This window comes from Armigeres subalbatus, unplaced genomic scaffold (assembly GCF_024139115.2).
Source record: "Armigeres subalbatus isolate Guangzhou_Male unplaced genomic scaffold, GZ_Asu_2 Contig630, whole genome shotgun sequence".
NCBI classification, from domain to species: domain Eukaryota; kingdom Metazoa; phylum Arthropoda; class Insecta; order Diptera; family Culicidae; genus Armigeres; species Armigeres subalbatus.
The window spans coordinates 4186-23348 of NW_026943403.1; positions in this window are offsets into that span (position 1 = coordinate 4186).

Sequence of the window (19163 nt, forward strand, 5' to 3'; positions counted from 1 at the left end):
AAAATTTTAAAATTTTAAATTTTAAATTTTTAAATTTTAAATTTTTAAATTTTTAAATTTTTAAATTTTTAAATTTTTAAATTTTTAAATTTTTAAATTTTTAAATTTTTAATTTTTTTAATTTTTAAATTTTAAAATTTTAATAAAATTTTTTTTTTAAATTTTTAGATTTTTAGATTTTTAAATTTTTAAATTTTTAAATTTTTAAATTTTTAAATTTTTAAATTTTTAAATTTTTAAATTTTTAAATTTTTAATATTTTTTTTTTTATTTTGAAATGTTTGAATTTTTAAATTTTTACTTCATTACTATATTTACTATATTACTATAATTACTCTAAGGTAAAATCTAAAGCGTATATGTAAGAGAAAGTATAATTTGCATTTTGAAAAGAAAAAAATCAATGCAGATAGATGCATCTGTCGATACATTACATAACAGATGCGCTTGACAAATAAACGATGTTTGCTACTTTTCCTTGCAGATTAAGCCATCAGTACAATGGAATTTACAGCGCTATTACTTGTTCTACAAAAGGAAACGATAACATCGTCCGAGACAACATCGATGAAAATACATTTCTATGAATGAGTTCCACCCTTTTGGTTTGTCAGGTACTTACAGGCTGCTGGATTCATGATTTCCCACATTGCATTGGGTTGGGCTGGTATCGGAGAAATGTTTACTGCTTTAGTGCTTTTGTAAATTGAACAAGGCTTTCTTCTTTGCTGGATCAATTCCATTTTCCTTCGGGGCGGACACAAATCCTTGTGATACGACGACCACCAAAAACACATACATCGTTCACGGTGGCGACACATACTCTAGCCATATGTGCCATGGTTGGTATCACCCAACGGACGACGGCGGTAATGTATATTTATCGGAAGTGGGATGTTTTTAGCCTTTGTGTAAGTTTACGATGCCAAGAGCTTCTACCGCGAAAAGCAGTCTGCGAACAAATCAGAGCACTATCCCATGGTCGTCATTCCGTCTACGTTTCGTCGCGTCGTCGGTAGGTCGGTAAGGTATCTCCGAACTTATGAAAGCTAGTTCGAAAATAGTTGCACGGTTCAGTTACACCTCCCTATGTCAGTGTCAATAGTGGTCATAAATCAGGAGATAACTCTGAATCGGAAGTCAATAAGCTGCGGGAGGCGACGGGATTGAAAAAGTTTCAAGTGCTTTTGGCGACAATCTTCTAGTCCCCATCGTGTTACTGTGTTCGATTATTTTGCCAGTAGTCTACCAAAGTAGTCATCTTTGAGTTCTTCATTTCAAGGTTTTTCAAAAACAATATCGTGGGTCTAGGTGATCGCGCCCGTTTTGCCTTTTTCGAAAGGCTATGCTATAATTTAACTCCAAGAATGAACTTTTATAGAAGGCCTGGAGTCCCATAATGTCATACGCCAATCCACTCAGCTGACCAAATCAACCGTTAAACGGTTTTTTTCATATTTTTTTGCCAGAATACGTATTTTTGGACGAGGATTCAGAACATATAAAAATCTCATTTTGGCCAAAAATGTTACATATGCAGTTTCTCAAACAAACTTTGTTTGAGAAACTGCATATGTAACATTTTTGACCAAAATGAGATTTTTATATGTTCTGAATCCTCGTCCAAAAATACGTATTCTGGCAAAAAAAAACACCAAAAAAAAATTGTTCAGGTATGTATGATTTTTTTTTTTAAGATTTCATAATGAATGTATTTGCCAAAACACATATATTTTTGCCATTGGGGTTTCTGAATGGAATATATACCTAAATCACAGAGAACAGACATGGATGCTCGAACAAATAAGGTACCAGTCAAAACGATTATTGCAAGAAATGGCGTTTTTTCAATGGTAGTAAAATCGAAATTTCACATTCTCATACTTCATTCCTTATCACTACTTTCTTCTAAAACACCACCATTTTCCATAAATTTGCAAAATACTTGATTTTCCCATACATTTTATCGATTTCCAACTACCATTCTTCCATGAGCTCATGGTGAAAATTGTGAAAATCTCAGAACATAGAGTAGCAGGCTTAACAACACAGATAGAAACGCCGGTATCGCCACTCAGTGACGAGTACCGTAAACATGGTGCACGGAAGGTTGTTGTCTACACTTTTTACGGCTGCTGCACCCTGGAAGTAAATGTCATCAGAGTAAACAGTCGGTCCCTTATTTTCGGTAAAAACGTGTGTAAAGATTTAAATCGCACCTCAGCGCTGCCAACGCAGGCTGCCCGACATAAAAACTCAATCTCACTAAGTGATGCCGTTGGCATACACTACATAAACAATGTAGTGCTGCCACCTAGGAGCAATTCGGAATGAACACTAGCGCTAAAAAGTAAAACACGGCAAATTTTAACCATATTTATCAGCACACTACACTCAGGAAAATCGACACATACTTTATTGCAAAAATCCATGTATTTTGAAATATGCATATCAAGTGTCGGCACATACCACAGAGAACAGACATGGAGGCTCGAACAAAATTTCTTGCAAAACATGTGTAAAGAAACACACCGAACCTCAACGCCATCGACGTCGACATTGCAACTCACAATCTCATTTTGACAACACGATGGCGCTGGTATGCTCTTGCCTGCATAACGACACTAGCGCACAGTGGCATTTTTTGATGACGCTAGCGCTGATTATGCAAGGGATAACGTCGACATTCCAAAGTTATTTAAAAATGAACAGTAAAAAGTTATCACAACATGGCGAGTGCAGCTTCAACGTCTGTTCTCTGTGCACATACTTAATTGCATATAAATTCACACATGGATTCTATGACCCACATGGATAATATGTGTGAACACTCATGCAATGCATGCGGGCGCATGTAATATATGTGTCGAAACTATGGAATCCATTTCGCTACCCCCATTGCAAAAACCCATGTGTGAACTCATGAGTATAATGCGGAGTTTTTTGTGAGTGTAGCACCGCGCAACGGGGGCATAACGACATACTTCAAAATGACCAGTAAAAACTTTACACAAGCACGCGAATGAAGATGAACGTCTGTTCTCTGTGCCGATATATCTCAGGTGTTTTTAGTCCAATTCAATACCAAATTTTCAATACGACTTATCTGCTTTTGTAAACAAAGATTCAAACGTCGATTTGTCGAATCTAAGAACACTCCCACGCAAACCAACACAGTCAACAGGTATCCGAAGTCTTCACCTATGTGTTGATGGTGTTGGGGTGTTGGTTTGCGTGGCAGTGCTGTCGGATTCGACAAATCGACGTTTGAATCTTTGTTTACGAAAGCAGATAAGACGTTTTAAAATTTGGTATTGAATTATGGTCTCGCCGACATTTCTCACCAACATGAACGCACGTCGCACGGCTCGTGGTTGCAAACAATCCCATATGGGGATATTTGATTTTGCCGTGACAGCTGTTCGTGGTTGCAAACAAACTGAGTAAAAGCACAAAGAACAGACATGGAGGCTCGAACAATATTTCTCACAAAACATGTGAAAACAATCGGCCGAACCAAAAGATATTTTAGTTACTAGATAAAGATTGTCGCTTCGGTTCCCTTTGTTCTGCTGTCCGGAACATGTTGGGTACCAAGCTGTCAAATCGTATGGATTTTCCTTCTTTGACATTTACTGCCGCTAACCGCAAGTCAGACTTATCTGTATATGGACGCCATATCCGGTTAGCGCGGTTAGCGGCAGTTTAGCTCCCCTATCCTCGCCAGCAAAAGATGTTCCGGACAGCGACGACAGCGACAATCTTTATCTAGTAAAGGTTGGTATCGTGTTCAAAAGAAATTTCTTTTTCTATCTCAATCACATGTTAAATTCCGTTCACTGAATCGGAAAAGTAAAGAATCGAAACAAAATTCTTACAACAGTATCACAGAGAACAGACGTTGAAGCTGCACTCGCCATGTTGTGATAACTTTTTACTGTTCATTTTGAAATAACTTTGGAATGTCGACGTTATTCCTTGCATAATCAGCGCCAGCGTCATCAAAAAATGCCACTGTGCGCTAGTGTCGTTATGCAGGCAAGAGCATACCAGCGCCATCGTGTTGTCAAAATGAGATTGTGAGTTGCAATGTCGACGTCGATGGCGTTGAGGTTCGGTGTGTTTCTTTACACATGTTTTGCAAGAAATTTTGTTCGAACCCCCATGTCTGTTCTCTGTGACAGTATCCACATAAAAAGAACAAAAAACAAAATTGGCATTTTTAAGTTCCCACGCAAAGTAATGGGAGCTGTCACTTTACTTTCGCAAAAATATTCTGCTCGCGAGCGATTATTCCGTAAGAGAAAATATCATCGACCATGACTTTAACGACCAAATTGAATTTGATTGATTGCGCGTTTCACAACTAGAGGCGCTAGCGTTGTAATCCTTCGAGTTTGACATTTTACTCTAGCGCCTTCTGGTGACAATGTCATACACGAAAAAAATTTTCACAATGAATGTATTTGCCAAAACACATATATTTTTGCCATTGTGGTTTCTTAATGGAATGTATTTCAAATTGCAATGATTGTTATGCGGTGCTGCATAATATAATCACAGAGAACAGACGTTCATCTTCATTCGCGTGCTTGTGTAAAAGTTTTACTGGTCATTTAAAAGTATGTCGTTATGCCCCCGTTGCGCGGTGCTAGTGTGCTGATAAATATGGTTAAAATTTACCGTGTTTTACTTTTTAGCGCTAGTGTTCACTCCGAATTGCTCCTAGGCTCGCTCCTAGGTGGCAGCACTACATTGTTTATGTAGTGTATGCCAACGCCATCACTTAGTGAAATTGAGTTTTTATGTCGGGCAGCCTGCGTTGGCGGCGCTGAGGTGTGATTCAAATCTTTACACACGTTTTAAACGAAATTTTGTTCGAGCATCCATGTCTGTTCTCTGTGATATAATCATAACACAAAACTTATACCTTATAGTATTTTGCGCTCGATAATGGCGGCCGAGTGAGTGCCTTTTTGACATTCAAGAGGTAGAAAATATTTACTTTTTTTAATCAATGTAGGCCTTGATTCTTTGGAAAACATTGGCACTCATCTGGTATCAACAAACAAACGATTGTCAAATATTTTCCATTGTGTACATTCAAGGATTTGGTAATTTTCTTATGCATTTTTTGTAATAATTTTATTATATTTTTAGGATAACTGCAAGTTTACAAGCAATCTTCTGCTTTATAAGAGATACTTTTGGCCCAAGAATTACAAAGCTCCATTTCAGAGTGAGCCCGGCAGTAAACCCTAGACTGTTGATTTAGAGCCAACGGCAGTCTGTGGGGTGGGTCCTCAACACCTCTTCTGGGATTCCGGGTCTTAGGACGTTCGGACGCCAGTGAACTGTCGGATCATGGGAACATATCTAGCAAATTAAAACTTCCGGATACGCGGGTTACTACCACTGATCACCTGCACTTCAGCTGCACGCGAACTTTATTCTGAATGACCCCTTCGAGGCTAGGTTGGCCACAATAGCTCAAAAGTTTTCCGGTTGGAACTTTGAAAAAAAAAAACTCTTCACAGCTCAACTCAACCGTCACCAAAATGTGCTTTTCTTCGGCCAAAAATGCTTATTCTCCTTTTGTGATGCTTCTCGAACGGCTTACCAAGCGTCCAGCAACGTCTTCCCCCAAAACCAACAATTTCTTTTCTCTTCTTTTATCCATCCAATTCACTGAATCTCGTCACCCACTCGACAACCAAATAATTTAATCGCACCTGGTGCGCCTAGCGACTGACCCATGCGAATGTATAAGACGACCGTTAGAGTTACCAAGAGTCAAGCAAGATGAATAATTGCAAAGGATATAGTTTTTATACGTGATTTATACACTACAAAAATTCCACACATTTTTATTGGCAAAAATCCATTAATTTAATTCATGATTCTAATTAGTGCTCACATAACCATTCTCCACGCGAAGTACTAATAGAATCTATTATCAAATAAAATGTATGTGTGGTCTTTAATATGCAGTTATAAAATTTATGTGGATTCAAATTGCATATATTTGGGTCGCCAACTTGCAAAAATTTATGTGTGCGACAAATATATTCAATATAAAGAATTTTTTCGGTGTAGATAACCGTCATACCGTTTGCTTTTAGGTTTTGAATAATACACTCGCTGACAGGGCTGCCATATATACAGATTTATCTGTATTTTACAGATTTTTAAACGCCAATACAGACTTGATACAGATTACAGATTTTATACAGATTTTTCAAAAAAAGTACAGATTTGTACAGATTTTTAGTTATTTTAAATATCATTGTCCCTATAAAAATCACATACGAGATCTAATTAAGGTGATTATAGAATGACGCCCGTGGTGAATTTTAAATTCACCACACGTTTATCTACATACATTTCCAAAACCCCAAATCTGGCGTAATAGTTTTCGTATAGTACTGAAACTAAAATTATGATTGTTCAGCATAACTAAGCAAACGATCTACCAATATTTCAGCCCCAAACGCGTTATGATTTTTTCATCTCGTGCTTTTGAAAAAAAATATTGGAAAAGCACGTGGTTTACAAAATGGCCGATTTCTGGCTTCATTCATTAATCACCTTAAACATATTAAAATTCTAATTATTGTGAGAATATGAAGCGAGGTTTTCTGATATATCACCACTAGACTGGCCCAGGAAACAAAAAGTTGCTTAATTTCATGGGGCACCCCCCAGGATTGTGTCTTTGGGTGAGAAAATCAATCTCTGAAAATTTCAACTCAATCGCTTGTTGCATAAGCTGGCGCATTTGATTTGAAGTTTGTATGGGGATTTCAGCCAAAATGTATAGGAAAATACACCTCCGTCACTCATTCGATCTGGAAATTGGTTCTGATTGCTCGATTGACCTCAGAATTGCAAAAACGGCAGTTGGTATGCTACAGAACAATTTCACAGAACATTGTATGATGATTAAATGAACTTTTATATAGGTTTCGGCTGATGCGATTCGATCAAAAAATCCAAAAATACACAAATCAGCCCCTAATAAATCAGCCGAAAACTATATAAAAGTTCATTTAATCATCATGCAATGTTCTGTGAAGTTGTTCTGTAGCATACCAACTGCCGTTTTTGCAATTCTGAGGTCAATCGAGCAATCAGAACCAATTTCCAGATCGAATGAGTGACGGAGGTGTATTTTCCTATACATTTTGGCTGAAATCCCCATACAAACTTCAAATCAAATGCGCCAGCTTATGCAGCAAGCGATTGAGCTGAAATTTTCACAGATTGATTTTCTCACCCAAAGACACAATTCTGGGGGGTGCCCCGTGGAATTCGACAACATTTTTTTCTCCCCATACTAATCTGGGCCAGTCTACACCACTGTCTGCGATGATTCACCAAATGTATTTGACTGATGGCGAATTGCCACGATTGCTTTGATTAATATTTTGGTAGTTCTCCGTTGTGCTTCATATAAAGTCTACTTCGATGCAGTACTGTTATATCTGATGAAATTGATTGGGCCTCACAAAAGAACTCTAAATATATGTTAAAGGAGTTTCGGATATGTGAGTTTTTAAGCTAGATAAATGTTTCTTGAGTACATTCCGTCACCATATCAGGCCAGGTATATCGAATTGACTGCTTGGTATCTATCGGTATTTTTCATTAATAATTATAGAATTATTAAACAAATTAAGATGTTTCACAGTCACACTGGAAAATTGTATTACCATTGTGATATATTCTTCTTTCATAATTTCACACAATTGGTAGAGGTAAATAGAAAGGTTTAAATATATGTATGTATGAAATACATAAGAAATTTATTCCTACCTGTGTTATGAACATCAGTTGGACGAGCTCGGTGGTCTAGTGGCTACCGCTTCTGCCTTATAAGCAGGAGGTCGTGGGTTCAATTCCAGGCTCGTCAATTCCCTACTTTGTATTTCTATCTTAGTTCTTTCTGTGTTTCACGTTCTCTACCAAAACGATTCCTACTGTTATAACCTTCCACACAATCCCAAAACCTCCCGTGGCACCTATGAGAGGTCGTAGAGTTCTCTGCATCTTTCTTAAGTAGGTGTCCAACTAACCATCCTTCCCCTTCCTCAGCATTTGCAATGACGTGGCCAGGACAGATCTCGACTATTGGAAAGTGCCTTGCTTCCATCTAAAAAGAGGTAGTGATTAATCCCAAATCATTATCTGTGGTAACGGATGAAAGTGATGCTACTCTCGTACAATAGTCTTGGCTTGTACCACCTACGAATTTATGCGAAATGCTTAATGCTAATGCTAATGCTAATGCTAACCTGTGTTATGAACATCAGTTGATTGGGCATGGGCATCCATAAATGGCAAAATATGGCAGTTGCGAAATCAAATTTGATAATCGTTATTAAGGCATGGACAAAAAATCATTGTTTCCTAATTTCGGTAAAATTTTTGCAGAGGTCGAATGATAATTGAGATGTGAAATTCAAAAGACGACATGAATTTCGGAAAAGATTGTGCTGCTTCTACATGATTGCAAGGATCCCCCTTAAAAGATTCCAACGGATTTCTGGGATATTCAATTTTGTTTACCTTCTTTTAAAGAACTCGATGAAAATTTTATCTAAGTACAATCACCAGAATCGCTATTTTACATAATTTATTTAAAAAAATCTATATTCCCCAAATACAGACAATACAGATCTTTTACACATGCCAATACAGATTTACGAAAAAATCATCTGACAGCCCTGCTCGCTGATAGTTTACAATTATTAATAAAAATGCCAATTAGGCCCAATTTCCTAGTTTCCAAGTTATCACGACTCTGGCTGCATGCATGTTTCGTTTCAGAATACTAAACTTGTATTAGACATATGTAGCGATTCGAAATAATATTAACAGTCTTGGCAACAGTTCGAAATCAAAGCAACAATTACTTTTCAGAGTTTTCTATTGTTTTTTTGACCGAAAATGGGTATGTTAAAGTTAAGTGAATCCCTTTACAAATATCAGCAAAAATGAGTCGAAAACCAGACGCATCATTAACGTAAAGGAAATATTCGACATTTTGTATTTTGATTGATACCGGATGAGTGCCAATGTTTTTCAATGAATCAAGGCCTACATTGATTAAAATATGTAAATATTTTCTACCTAATGAATGTCAAAAAGGCACTCACTCGTCCGCCATTATCGAGCGCAAAATACTGGATACATTTCATGTCAAATATGCATATGTATGATTGGAGCTTTTGAATACAATGTATAAGCTCAAAGAATGATTACTATTAGGGATATTATAATAAAATCATTAGGTTCATTTATGTATTTTATTCCTGTTGATAGTTTCTTTTCTTTATTTTGAAATCTGTAAAATCAATTTGTATATATATTTGTATATTCTTTGCTTTTCACTGACATATTTTTTAAAGAAAATATACACAAAAATTCACATTCCATTCCACTGAAAGCTTGGCCGAGGTAAACAGATGCTGCTCCCCACGGTGGGCCATCTAGAGGCAGGGATAATTTTCGAGCAATGACGAGCAATGGATTGTGGACCAATATGAAATCTCAGGCGGTATCGATCAGCTGAATCGTCTCTCGGCTACGATCTCATGCTCCGTCACTTGTTTTCGGGTCTAGTTTTCATACAGTCCAATGCATGGCCGTGTTGTCAATAGACCGGCGACACCTCCACGGACGGTTCTGTTGATCCATATCGCCTGGGCCTCGCAATTGCCGCCTGGCAAAATATAATATCTCGGGAACTTTTTCAAATCGGCGTATGTAACATTTTGATCAAACTGAGAAAATGGACTTGGAAGTTTTCAGATTTTATTTTTATTCCTATTTAGAAATTAAACACATTTATCACAATTGAATTCACCTCAACGATACATTATGGAAAGGTTCATCGTCACTGACTCTGAAATCTGCACTGCGTGTGAACATTTCAGTTATTTTGATAAAAATATATGTTACAACGTTCTGCAATAGATAAATCACATACGTCGTTTTGATACGTCAGCATGACCGAGGTCATGCTACTTTCGTCGAAATGTTACGCTGCTCCGTACACGCTAACCTGGAGCTACCCAGAATTATGTCAAAGTGACCCAAAATCAGCAAAACCGTGGTTACTCTAATTTGGGTTCGGGTACCTGAACTCAAATCTGGGTAACAGTACAAGCGAAAAAATCTGGGTATCCGGTACCCAGCTCTTTTCGCTCCAGAATATTGTCATTGTATAAAAATGTTTAAAAAATACAGTTTCCCCCACCGTTTATCATTTGCCGGCTGTGCCGACAATACTCCGCCTTGACAAATTTAGCCATTCTTACCTTATTTTTACTGCATACAACGAAAAATTCCAACATTTTCTCCGGAATGCAACGTCGGCGCCATGTTGCTGTATCCGAAAATGTTTAAGTTCCCATTTACCCAGATTTCGGGTTCGTCTGACTCAGATCCATTTTGTTGACATACCCAGATTTTGACAACCACTAATATTGAAAAAATCCGGGTAGAATCGACCCGGCCACTGGGTTATTTCAGATTAGCGTGTACGCTGCATTGTTGATACGTCGAAATGTTGCGTCAAGTTGAAACGTTTCACCGCACATGCGACAAAAAATTCAAACACTTACAACACGACGTAACAACATTTGCTGCAGAAAAACAACGTAAAATGTTTTTCTTAACGAAAATCAGAAAATTCAAGCATCATGCTTAGTTTTGAAATCAGTGATGAAAAAGTACAAGCAGACGCACGTTTTAAACTATTTAGTTATTCGAAAAAACGTTTTAAAGTACATTTTCTGCTAAGCGGTGTATGTGCAATATTTTCAACAATGATGTTACACCGTTTTGTAAAAAATTGATTTACATTTTTAATAACACATTTTCAAGTAGCTTTGAAGATATACACATTTTTAGATGAATTTGATGCCATATGCTGTTGAAAACGGGTTTGTTTACAATTTGCGACATACGTCGTTTTGAAAAAGTACCCGAGATATAATAATGATCTGCACACAGACAAACAGACATAACAAATTGAACATTCATTCATTAAATTCATCGTCATTTAAACACTAACGACATCTGTTGATTTCAGTTAGTTGGGCAAATCACGAACCAGATGGCGGTAGTGAACAAGCGTCAAACTCAAGCAAATCCGATGCACGCGCCACTAGAAATCGTTTGGCCAACTAATGATTATTTGAATAAGGGACCGACTGTTTACTTCGATGACATTTACTTCCAGGGTGCAGCAGTTGTAAAAAGTGTAGACAACAACCTTCCGTGCACCATGTTTACGGTACTCGCCACTGAGTGGCGATACCGGCGTTTCTATCTGTGTTGTTAAGCCTGCTACTCTATGTTTTGAAATGTTCACTAAGAGCTCATGGAAAAATGGTAGTTGGAAATCGATAAAATGTATGCAAAATTAGGTATTTCGCAATTTTATGGAAAATGGGGATGTTTTAGAAAAAATAGTGATAAGGAATTCTGTATGAGGTGAAAAGTTGATCTCCTGCACTTAGTTTGTACTGATTAGTAGTTTAGTGATGAAATTTCGATTGCACTACCACTGAATCAACGCCATCTCTTGCATTGAACGTTTTGACTGGTCCCTTATTGATCAGTAAATCAGTAAACGATGGAAATTTGACGAGTGTTATGTCTGTTTGACTGTGATCTGCACTCGATTCTGGATTACTGTAAAATAACGAAGCAAGTGTTAATAAATAGATTGATGATGATATTAACATCTTACCCTTGGAGATTTTTATGCTCGTTTATATTCAAAGCCTTTAAATCCAAAAAAAATCACACTTTTTCTACAGCAGTTTGGCTGCAGGATGAATGTAACCGACAGTTGCTTTTCAATATTACAACCTAATCAAAAGTATAAGTTTCGCTTAATCCAGTATTTTGCGCTCGATAAGTGCCGAGTGAGTGCCTTTTTGACATTCAAGAGGTAGAAAATATTTTCTTTTTTTAATCAATGCAGGCCTTGATTCTTTGGAAAACATTGGCACTCATCTGGTATCAACAAATAAATGATTGTCAAATATTTTCCATTGTGTACAATAAAGGATTTGGAAATTTTCTCATGATTTTTTTGTAATAATTTTATTATATTTTTAAGACAACTGCAAGTTTACAAGCAATCCTCTGCTTTATAAGAGATACTTTTGGCCCAAGAATTACAAAGCTCCGTTTCTTGACTGCTGGGAGCTGTTGAATCAGAGCCAACAGCAGTCTGTGGGGTGGGTTCTCAACACATCTTTTGGGATTCCAGGTCTTAGGACGTTCGGACGCCGGTGAACTGTCGGATCATGGGAACCTAACTAGCAAATAACAACCTGAACTTCAGCTGCATGCAAACTTCATCCTGAATGTCCCCTTGAGGCTTGGCCAGAATAGCTCAAAATTTTTCCGGTTGGATCTTCAAAAAAAAAACTCTTCACAGCTCAACTCAACCGTCACCAAAATGTGCTTTTCTTCGGCCAAAAATGCTTCTCGAACGGCTAACCAAGCGTTCAGCAACGTTATCCTCTAAAACCAACAATTTCTTTTCTCTTTTGGATGGATAAAAATCCAATTCAGTAAATCTCGTCACCCACTCGGCAACCAAATAATTTTATCGCACCTGGTGCGCCTAGTGACTGACCCATGCGCATGTATAAAACGACCGTTAGAGTTACCAAGAGTCAAGTAAGATGAATAATTACAAAGGATATAGTTTTTATACGTGATTTATAGATAACCGTCATACCGTTTGCTTCTAGGTTTTAAATAATACACTCGCTGAAAGCTTACAATTAATAATAAATTTGCCAACTAGACTCAATTTCCTAGTTTCCTAGTTATTACGACTCTGGCTGCATGCATGTTTCATTTCAGAATACTAAACATGGATTAGACAGTGAGTACCTTTACAAATATCAGCGAAAATGAGTCGGTACAATTATTATCGGTTCGTAACAAGCCAAATGTAACATGGCTCACGATCAGTGAGTGTCACACAGTATAAACACAGAGAAACAGACGTCTCACTTAGAACAAAAAGCAATCAAAATTAGCATCACGAAATCATTCTCGCCCAATGCTAAATTCCATGTGTGCTGTCAATAGGCAACCAGATGGCGATAGTGCGCAAACGTCAAATACAAGTAAAATCGATGGAAGCGCCATTGGTGGCCGATTGACCACCTACCAAATAGGAGATCGTCAGTTGCATTCTAGCAAAAATTCCGCTTGAGGCCCCTTCAAAACATTTTAACAACAGCCACTACACCTGATCAAATATTATATATTAACAATATAGCCCACTCTTGCTAAAATCAGGCGAACGCGACAAAAGCGCTCCAACAGATGGCGGTCGAACTATCAAGTCACAGCCACGCTTGAAGGCGCATCATTGCTTCTATATCGACGCGTAGAAGCGCATCGTTGCGTCCAACAATTAAAACAAAACAAAATATCAAACAATTAAAACAAACGTCATGTCATCCTCCCAATCATCTCAAGCCACCGTGAGTACTTCGGATTCGACTTCCCAACTAACAAAAAAAAAAAATTGATACTGCCATGCATAAAATTTATTGTAATAGCCTTTTTGTCAGCTCATGGAGCAGCTATCCAATTATCAATTTTGACTTGCGTCTGATGAATATATAACAGACCAAATACTCAAAACGTAGGCGAACCAATAGAAGACGTTATTGCTATCTCCAGATGATATAAAAAATTACACAGCAAATGATTCTTAAACATTTATTCTTTCTTTACAATATTTATGAATCGAAGGGCGATCTCGATGTGGTCGTTCGGGATCTGTTGGGGCTCATGGATGAGCAAGCATAAATCAAGAGAGAAACGCATGTGTCCAATAGTCGATTACCGTGTATGGGAGCTCACTTCCCATGCTGCATACATGAGTTTCTCTGGTTTACACCCTCTTTAGCTTCATCTTCGCTCCAACGTTCCGCATGTGCACTTCCGGATCCGAACTTATCAGTTCTTGGATGCTAGCAAGCGGGGGTGAGCCCTCGAGTTCTTACCAGGTCCTCCTATCGAAGATTTCTTTCATTTCTTTCCGGGGCGAGGCTTACATCTGGCACAAAGAGCACCAGCACAGATAATCTCTGAAACAAGCAACTAGTTGACCTTATTTGAAACGACACCATTTTTCAGGGGTTCCAAAGGCACCCACCTGTGCTCTTCCGGAGTCTCACGAAGCTTGTTTTTGACTAAGGTATTGCACGCTTCCTCCTGTTGTTACTTCTTACAAGAAGGTACAACACAAAATCGGAGGTGCTCTTCCCACTAAACAAGCCCGTTCTTGATGGTTGAGGATTTCAAAGTCAAATTGGTTTATGAGGGAACAGTGACATTTCAGTAACAATTAAAAATCATGGTCAACTTGATTATTTTCATTAAAATGGTCCGACTTTTCAGCACCAGGCTGCGTTGGTATCAATAAAAATGGTTCACCAGTGGCATGTATGTGATATTGAAGAGTGGGCTATCTTGTACTTAAAAATCTTTGACCTGATGGTATAATTGCAATATTTCCATTATCAGGCGACAGGTGGTGTTGCTGCGTATTTGTATCAATGTAATATTGCATATACACTAGTGACATTTGCTTTTCGATATTGTAAGCTTTCAATGTTTCTTCCACACACACGAGGTGGAGAACAGTCTTGAAGAAATTGAAAGTATACAGCTAGAATTTAGTATGGAGGTACAATGAAATCTCTTTTATTGTTTAGAACTGTAAAACATGTCGTGGGTACAAAAAATCTAGAAATTATTTGTTGCTTTTTGACCTAGCTTTCATATTGATGCGATGCGTAGTTGATGAGAACGGATGATTTGTCCATACAAGGAAATTAATTTTACTTTAAATGTTGTGGCGCCATCTCGTTCAAACAGCACCTTTGTCTTTGCCTTATTGAATACACCGTTAAAAAGGAGAACGATGGAACATGTGTTGAGTAAGACGTCTGTTTCTCTGTGGTATCCAGCTTTCCACGCTCGCCATAATGGCGGATCCCATAAAAAGTTTGACATTAACTGCTTCCAAACACTGAACTGAAATTTTCATCTCAGTAAGCATGAATGTTTCTGTAACCAATAACATTCAATGTGTTTATTTATTTGCCATCAATAAGAAAACTCATACAGGAATACCAAAGTTTTGATAACTATTCTGCTTTATGTATTACTAATTCTCACTTCATTCCAGATATTTGAATACCATTACAACTCATTGTTTCGTCTACAAGACATCTCCTTATATGTACTATAAACTACTCCATATTTTTGGAACGGATTTGGTGACATGCATTTGAAAACCTAAGCGGAAGTTAAATTCGATTCTAATGGACGTACGCTTTTATTGAAATTAGAAGAAAGTTGTATTGCCTGATTTTCTCAAAATTGCACGCGGCGAACCCTTCATGAAAGGTACCGCCGCGGTTTTTGCAGCCCGTTTACTTGATTCTTATGGGTGAATAGCATTGCGGTGTATCGTTTGCCGCGGCCGTACCTTTCGACAGTCATTCGCCGCGTGAAGTTTTGTGCAAGTACCCATTTGGGAACATTACAAACGCCGCGCAGTGTATCATATCCAGAAAATCTGACAATATATTTCTGAAGAAATTTCATTAAATTAAAATATGTCATTTGTTAGTAATTCGTCGACCATTCAAATTACGCAATTTAACAACTTGATGTGTGTTTTGGCATAAATTTTCTATTTTCTATTCCGTTATATCACGTTATAAAGCTCGTATCTGAATAGGCGATTAGGTTAGTAATGTTTAATCTTACCATTCTGGTCGATTGGTTTTGTGTCCCTTTATTGGGTACATGCGAAGAACAAGATGCGAACAATACTCCTCTGATTCTACGGACAGTAACTATAGAAAAAATAGAGCTCGTAAGACACTCGCTTTCCGGTAAATAGTTGTTATCTAAACGTTTATGAAGTGGATAACTGAAGTTGTGACTCGACCTCCTAGTCGTAATCTACGTAAGCCTGGAGCACTCCTTGATTAAATTCATCGCAACTCTATTAAGATGGCGATATATGGCTAGATATTGCTAGAAATGAAGAACTAACGACTTATCAATTGTTGGCTAAGTTTTTATTCCACAACTTGCTACTAAATGCTCTTTTTCCTTTAATTTTCATACAGTTCCGAGTGGGATACTATCGTTTCTATATAGCAGTAAGGCCCTCAACGCAATGAAACCGAACGGCGATAGTATAAAGGTAGGATTTGACAGTTAGCCCATATATTTTTTGTCAAATCCTGCCGATACCGTCGGCTGTCCATTCGGGGTTAAATACTTTTCTTTTCATATTGCGGACGCCAACAGTATGTTTCGGTTTTAAGAAAAAGCTATCAGAACACCCATAATCATGTTGTAAAGATTCGAATGTATTCAAAATGTGCTCTCAATACCAGATTCAAAATCACTTATAACTATAAGGTAATTGAAACAATCCATCAATTAATCGTAGGACAGCAAAGAAACAAAATCTGCATGAGTTTTTCATTTCAAGGGCCATCAACCAGCTGTTGCCGCTGTTTGCTGCTGACATTTCATAAAATAGTGAACCTGAACATAGCAAATTTCTTCAGTCTTTTGCGTCATTGGTATGCCTGGATTATTATTGTATTGCCTTACATTGCAGTATCTGAAATAGTTAAAATGTATTCAAATCAAGAGAAATATAAAAATAATCGATCTGGATACTCCTATACACGGTATACAGAAAACAAGGTAGGCTCGTTAGGAAAATGACACTTCGAATGTGACGCATATTTTATCGCTACATGTTGGAGTACAAAAGTAAGCATGCTGCGACCGTAGAGCATCGTCTCGGTTCAGCTTGTGCGAAGATAGCAGTTACGTCACATATTTACATTCAAACTGAATGTTTACATACGTGATGAGCCTGCCTTGTTTTTTGTATGCCGTGCTCCTATATAGATTTTCTTGTTGACGGAAAAATAACAAATTTGATGTTGTCGTTGGAGATGAACATCAATGCATGCTTAGATGAAAATTTCAGTTCAGTGTCTGGAAGCAGTTAATGTCAAACTTTTTATAGCATCCACCATTATGGTGAGCTGGGAAAGCTGGATAAGTGGTGTGCTTAAGGTGAAGGAATATTGGTAGCGAGGTGCCCTCGGTCAGCCAACAACTGCTTAAGGAGTGTTATGGCACAGACAAACAGACGTAACAATTTGAACATTTTCCAGAAAAATCCATCGCTCAATTCCTCTACCACCATCTTGCGAGCATGTTGCACGAAACAATGTTTCGTATGACATTGTCACCAGAAGGCGCTGGAGTGAAATGTCAAACTCGAAGGATTACGACGCTAGCGCCTCTAGTTGTGAAACGCGCAATCGATCAAATTCAAATTGATCGTTGAAGTCATGGTCGATGGAAACACAGACAAACAGACATAACACTCTTGAAATTTCCATCGTTCACTGATTTACTGGTCAATTCAAATAATCATTAGTTGGCCAATCGATCACTCGTGGCGCGCGCATCGGATTTGCCCGAGTTTGACATTTGCTCGCTACCGCCATCTGGTTCGTGATTTGCCTAACTAACTGAAATTTACAGATGTCGTTAGTGTTTAAATGACGATGAATTTGATGAGTGAACGTTCAATGTGTTATGTCTGTTTGTCTGTGATGGAAATTTCTCATAGTGTAAAGTAAAATAAATTTCCTTGTATGGACAAATCATCCGTTCTCATTAACTACGCATCGCATCAATATGAAACCTAGGTCAAAAGCAACAAATAATTTTTAGATTTTTTGTTCCCACGACTTGTTTTACAGTTCTAAACAATAAAAAAGATTTCATTGTACCCGAGATTGTACCTCCACACTAAATTCTAGCTGTATAGGGGAACGGTTCGCCACTTCATCTCATAGCTCCTATTTCCATCCCATCAAAAACAAAGCAATGGAGAAGAATTTGGTTTGTTTATTATTTTTGTGATTTTTTTCAGCAGTGAGCACGCATGTTGACAAAAAGAAGCGACGAATTTGGTGCTGTATTTCTTTGTTTAGCGATGAGATGGATATATGTACAGTGAGATGGAGATCGGAACAGTTCCCCTACTTTCAATTCTTTCAAGACTGTTCTCCACCTCGTGTGTGTGGAAGCAACATTGAAAGCTTACGATATCGAACAGCAGATGTCACTAGTGTATATGCAATATTACATTGATACAAACACACAGCAACACCACCTGTCGCCTGATAATGGAAATATTGCAATTATACCATCAGGTGTAGTGGCTGTTGTTAAAATATTTAGGAAGGGCCTCAAGCGGAATTTTTGCTAGAATGCAACTGACGATCTCCTATTCGGATGGTCAAAAATTCAAACTAGAATGTAAACAAGCCGCTTTCACTCAATCTAACGCAGCGCACTCTGTGATAGATTCTTATTAAATTTGCCTATATACCATAATATTGAATATACACACTCTAAATGAGAATGATTCAGTTTCATTATGAGAATCATTTAATGGAAAATGAAAAACATAATTCAAGACAAAATTTTCAAAACGACTTATCTGCTTTTGTAAACAAATATTCAAATGACGATTTGACGAATCTGATAGCTTTCCCACGCAAACCAACACCATCAACATGTAGCGGAATTTTCATCTATTTTAGAGTGTCACAGTTCAAATTCAAATCAATTTCTCCATAAATTTACTTCACTTTTGCCACTTTCACTGGCAATGGCTTTTATATTCTTCTTCAAGAAAGAAATGAATCGAATGATGAGTTTTACTTCAAATTCGCCTATAGGCGAATTTGAGTAAAGCTCATCGATCATTTCGACATCTGGTGGTCGTCACAAGAACCACGAAAAAAGTGTCGTTGGCCAAAAAAGTGCATTGGTAGCATACGGAGGGAGTACGGTTTTCGCGTTTTCTGATTAATCCAATCATTTATGAAAGCTGAAATAGTCGCAAATTGGAAGAAAATTTTGTTTTCTTTGGGATGAGCTTCCATCCGGTGTGTGCTTGCATATGATTTTCCCGATAAAACAGCACATCTCTTGAAGTGCCTCCACCGCACAATCTTGGTTATTCCCGGATTTTTAATTCGCGG